A 6,235-nucleotide genomic window follows, 5' to 3' on the forward strand; every position below is an offset into this window, starting at 1 on the left:
TAGATGATAGATGGATAGATAGATAGATAGATAGATAGATAGATGATAGATAGATAGATAGACAGATAGATAGATAGATGACAGATAGGTGCAGAACTGAAAATAGGGGCCAATAAGTGCTTTTTAAATTCCTTTGAGAAAGTTTAAAGAAACCCACTGTTTTCTCATGGGACATTATGATTTAGGCCTTTTTTTGTTTTTTTCTGTTTACCCCAAGCACACTAGGGCCAAACTCTAATTAACTTTAGGTAAAGGAGGTCAAGAACAGAAGGACTGAATATTTCTGCCCTGCAAACCGGTTCATCTGTACCATTTTTCTAGGTTCCACATACATGCGTTAATATACAATATTTGTTTTCCTCTTTCTGACTTACTTCACTCTGTATGACAGTCTCTAGACCCATCCACCTCTCTACAAATGACCCAATTTCATTCCCAAAAGGACTGAATTAACATAGAGGAATCATCAACACAAAGAGCACAACAGAATCTACTGTGTGATTTTTTTTTTTTTTTTTGGTGGACATAGTAGCTTAGCAACGCATATTTACTTCCTGTTATAAAAAAGATAGGTGCTATAAAATGAAGAGTTCCTGAATGGTGAATCATTTATGCAGCCACAGTTTTCCTTTAGAAATTACGTGCACAGCCTTAGGAAATAGAAGGTGATCACGAGCCATCCTCGTACAGGAAAACTCTATGTCAGCAACAAGGTGGAGGACTGAAATAAAATTCTGCAACGAGTCCAAAGTTTCCAGCAGAAGCATCCCAAAGCCAATCAAGGTCCTCCTCGTGCTGGTGTTCAATGCCACGACCACCCACCGCAGCTCAGGGAGCCCAGCAGGCAGCAGAGAGAGCTGAGTTGCCTCCCAGCGACTGTTTTTTTTTTTTGGTGGAGGGGGGTCCATGGTCACCCAAAGCTAGCAGGTGAGACCAGGCCTCTCCACTCCACACACACCTAAGGCTGCACACTCCATCTTCAGGCTCCTGTGTTTTCAACTCTTGCCTGATTTTTTACAATTGTGGTAAAATACACATAATATAAAATTTGCCATCTTAACCATTTTTAAGTGCACAGTTCAGTGTCATTAAGTACATTCACATTGTTGTACAACCGTCACCACCATCCTACCCCAGAACTTTTTTCATCTTGCACAACTGAAACTCTATCGCCATGAAACACTAACTCCCCAGTTCCTCCCTGCCACCCCTGGCAACCACCATTCTACTTTCAGTCCTTTTGAATTTGACTCCTCTAGCTACCTAGAGAATCATAAGTAGAATCATACAGTGTTTCTCCTTTCCTGAATGGCTTATTTCACTCAGCATCATGTCCTCAAGGTTCATCCGTGTTGTAGCGTGTGTCAGAATTTCCTTCCTTTTCATGGCTGAATAATATTCCACGTGTCATATTTATTGTGTGCTACTGTAGAATATTTGTGTGTGTGAGGGAAGTAAGAGGCTGATTATGTAATTGGCCCACTCCTCTCACCCCCTATAGGATGAACTTGCTGCCTGGATATCACTTTGTCCCTGTCACTAAAGGGGCCACAGAGTGTCCAGAAGAAAAATCCCTTCTACAAAATATGAGGCCCAGAGTTTAAACCAGAGATTCTAAACTGGAATCCATGGTTGGGCTCCCAGAAGTCTGTGAATTCCCTGAAGCAGAAATCAAAATTGTGTACCTTTGTCTTTTTCTGGGGAAAGAGTCCTTAGTTTTTATTATCTTTTCAAAAGAGTCTTTGACCCCCAAATGCTAAGCATCACTGGTCTCAGATACACCTCATTCAGGCTGAGTTGAGAACTGGATGAACTGCTGTTTCTCCCTCTGTCTCAGTGCGTGGTTCCACGAGGATGACAGCGCTTCAGAAATACCTACAACTCTCCACTGTACCCTGAACCCCAGAGCACCTGCTTCTCAGGAGTATGTTCAGAGGACCAGGGAGTCGGCTGTGCTAGGTCTAGTTATTCTCCACAGTGTATAAGAAACTATTTCTGCAATGACAGAAGAAAAGTTAATACTCAAAATATTTTCACTAGATTAAATTCAAAAGAGTATGGTAACGGGAGGTAGCAAAGACACCCGAACTGTGGTCCCTGATCTCGAGGAGCATGAAATCCAGTGAGAGGCACGGATTGGACGCCATCTGTGAGCACTAGTGAGCTCAACACAACCAGCGAACGGCACGGATGTGGGGCATCGACTGCGTTTGCTGGAGGCATTTTCTGAGGGTCACAGTCTGCTTAGATCACACTCTGCCCCATGGAGAAAACTCGTATTCATGCTGAGGTCCAGGAAAAATCAGACTTCCACTACCAACTGGTAGGCTTTAACCTCTTGGACAAGGAAAACTATGTAACTGACCTCATCTCCCTTCAAAATTTGGCCACCAGGAAGCTCAGACTCATATTTCTGGCTCAACAGCACTGACTCTGTAAGTCCGCATAATCTCCGCATATTTGTTTTATTATCCAGCCTTCTTCTCCCATTCCTTATACTTGGCCTTTGTGTTTTCTGTGGGCTGGATTCTGTTTTTGAATTTTATTTCTTCATTGTGTGTTTCTGCTGCACACTGGCCCAATCCTTTGCAGAATGAGGTGTGTTGTCTGTGATACAGGCAATGAATGGGAGCTGGGATAGAAGCAGGAGACGAGATTGACGTCTGCCATGCTGGCTGTTTTCTGCCGCCCTTCAGAAAACTCTCCATCTTTCTTCACCTGCTCTGTATCTCCCTGCCAGGCTGTGTGCTGGCAGTGGCTGCGTTCTTTTACCAAAGTCCCCAGCTCTTATCTGGCCGCCTTCTCCGAGGCTCGTAGCTATAGCCGTCCTGGGTTTTTTTGTTTGTTTTATTTGTTTGGCCGTGCTGTGTGTCATGTGGGATCTTAGTTCCCCGACCAGGGATCAAACCCATGTGCCCTGCAGTGGAAGCACACAGTCTAAACCACTGGACAACTAGGGAAGTCTCCCAGCTTTCTTGGGGTTTTAATAACTCTTTCCTCCTCCTGCCCCTTCAGCTAGAAGTGGTAACATCACTTCCTTTCTACGCATGCTAGCCCCAGGGTGTGTCCTCAAACCTTACAGGCTCCTTTCAGCCGTGCCCACACCTCTGTAAGTACTGGCCATGAAGTCTCAGCTATTCCACTCGAGTGTGAGCTGATGGTGGCCGGCGAGGCTCTCAGAATGAGTCAGATTTTTGCCATTTCTCTCCACACACAGTCTGTTCCACTCACCGTGCTTTACGTGTATTTCTGTGAAAGCACCGGCTCCCTCTTGCCTCTCAGTCTTTATATGCTCTGGCCCCTCCACCTGAAATCCCCAGTCCTCGAGCTCATCCTCCTTGATTCCCTTCTACGCACTCCCGGTGACGGTGTGATGCTACCACACCAACTAATCCCACCGACCTGTCACTCTTTGTTTCTGAGTCTGTCCCCTCCACTGAACTGTGAGGGCAGGCTTATGTCTGAGTATCTGTTTTGTTCCCAGCACCTGGTATTCAATTAAAAAAAAAAATTGTTGAATGGAGAAATGAATACATGAGTGAATAAAAACACTTCTGGATTTTCCATCAGCAGTGCCACCTCTGGGCTGTGTCTTGGGGCATGCCTGCAGGGCTGCCAAGATGTCCTCCCCTATGGCCAATGGAGCTGTCAGCACCCAGCGCAGGCCCAGAGCTGCCTGGAGAAGGCACAAAGGTGGGATGGGCTGAGTCCACAGAGGGCACCCGAGGGGGTGTGCTTGTGGGGACTGAGGGAAGACGAGAGATGAGAAGAGGAAGGGAGGTCACCGTAGGCACCATCGTGAGACTCTTGGGCTTGAGTTGACTTTAAGATAACTGGAAGTCACCTAGGCTCCGAAGAGCAAGATAGTGCCACCAAAAGAGACCAAGAGAAGGTGTTTGGAGATGGATATGGAATAAAGGTAAGAGGACGCATGCCAAGGACAGGGCATCTGCTGAGGGAATGGGGTGGCAGTTGAGCCATGAGAGAGAAGGAGGAAAAAGACCAGAAGTGGATCCCACAAAACTGACGGCTCCCACTCCTTTCTGGCATCTCCCCAAACTTTCCCCCAGTCCCTGTGTGGCCATGGCAACCTTAGCAACTGCCCTGAAGCAGGAGGTTCCAATAACGGGCAGCTTTTGAGTAGAGTCAGTAAAGTTTAGGGACTGAGAATGTGGCCTCTGGTGTCCTAAAACCCTCCTCTGAGTCCTAGCTCTGCCCCACTAGCCACGTGGCCCTGCTCAAGTGACCCACTCTCTCCAAGACGCAGTCCTCTCATCTGCAAAGCGGGACGGCCATGGCACCCACCACCTGCGGTCTGTTGAGTATTAATTTTTTCCACACGTAGAATGTGCAGCTTACCTGGCACATAATACAAATTTTACTGGTTTGTTTTATTCCTTTTATTTTATGGATAATTTCTAAGGTAAAGCACCAGAGGAAAATCAGCTAAGATACTAAGTAAACAAAATCATAGAAGTTCTGCTAAATCTGTCCATCATATTCCACATAAGAAGGGGGAAATTCTGACAGTAGCTTACAATGCTAAATCATAAACACCACAGAAGATTCCACGTTTCGAATTTCTATCACCATTGGACCCAGGTTCAGCTCTTTTCACACATTATCTTGACCCATGACAGTGACCCCTAAATTCAGTATAATCTCCCCCACTTTGAGGACAGGACGAGGGAATGGAAACTGAGAAGGCTGCTGGCTTGCTGAGGCCACACAACTGGAAAGAACAGAAAGTAAGAGGTGGCCTATAGTCTGTGCCTGTCCTCCGGGCCGCTGTACCTTCTCAAAGTGACATTTTCAGTGGTCCTGACATTATTTAGATGCAGCTGTTAATCAAAAAACATGAAACTCAACGGCAATGTCTATTAGAAAACCCCTGTGTGTTTACAAAAGAGAATATACTAGTTAGTGTAAGTGATGTATTTTAAACTGCTGACCCACGACATCCATCACAGGTACAGAAATGTATTCGAAATTCTTCATTTGAAGTTGAACATCTGTCGAATTGGCCTCCTTTGCGTGCGTAAGCTGGTCCCCTGCATGTGGGGAACGTTTCAGCCCCCACTGATGCTGGCACTAGGTGATCTGCATGCACGGGTGAAGCCTGCACCCGTGCCCTGGAACATCTCTGAAATTCTTGTCTCCATGTGTAATGTTTGGACCGTCTCTGAGCACCATCACCCAGCCTGTACTACATCCTTGACACGTCTGCAGACACTCTGAGAGAGGTGGAGTTGAGAGAAAGAAGTAAAGCCCAGAAATGATTGGGCCCTAATAGTTCCAGCCCTACACAAGTGCTATTTTGGTATCTGGCCTTGTACCTGACAAATGAATGGGAATTCTGAGTGGAAACATAGATGTCCATTAGTAGGAGAAATCAAGGAGGAAGGGGTGGGCCCCTCTGAACACCCTCTTCATTCTCAGCTACTTGTTCATTTGACCTTGTTCCCTCAGAGGACAGAGAACACGCCAAGGTCTTCCAGTGTCTACACCCAACTGCCACTTTCATTTAGCTTGTCCTTAAAATGTCCTACAGGAAAACAAAAGCCAAATTATGATAGCACACACTTTAAAGCCTACACAATGCACCCATGTGTGGTGACTTCACAGCAAACCAGAGAAATAGGCAGGGCTGGTAGCATTATGCTCACCTTACAGATGAGGAAACTGGGGCACCGAAGTTAAGGCAATTAGCCGAGGTCACGGAATTGGAAAAAGCAAAACTCAAATCCAAGATCCCATTGTTCTGAGTCCAAGTCCAGTGCCCCTTTATCTCACCTTACATTTTTTAAAATCTCAGTGCTAGAAGCAAAAATGCATGGATAACATTTGGGAAAGTAGCAGGACAGGCCGCCACAGTGAGGCGCTGTCCCCCTCAAAGACCCCCAGGTCCCAGCCCTATAAATGGGTGTCTTCACCTGCGTCACTGAGCCTATCCCCTACCCGCTGCTGTGGCTTTGCTCCTCTCTGCTCTGACAGCCACACTCCTCCACGGGCCTGCTTGAGTCAGGAGACACCCGAGGCTGCAGCCAGGGTCCCCTCATATTACCCCAAACAACAAGAAAACAGGAACAGAGCAGGATGGCTCATCCTTGACAACACAGCTCGATCCCCTCCCACTCCTGCCCAGCCCTGCCTTGTCCTAAAGGGCCACTGGCCACACCCCGCCTGCCCTGTGAGGCCCACCAAGGCTGAAATGCACAACTCCATATAATATTTG

This window comes from Lagenorhynchus albirostris, chromosome 14 (genome assembly GCF_949774975.1).
Source record: "Lagenorhynchus albirostris chromosome 14, mLagAlb1.1, whole genome shotgun sequence".
NCBI lineage: Eukaryota > Metazoa > Chordata > Mammalia > Artiodactyla > Delphinidae > Lagenorhynchus > Lagenorhynchus albirostris.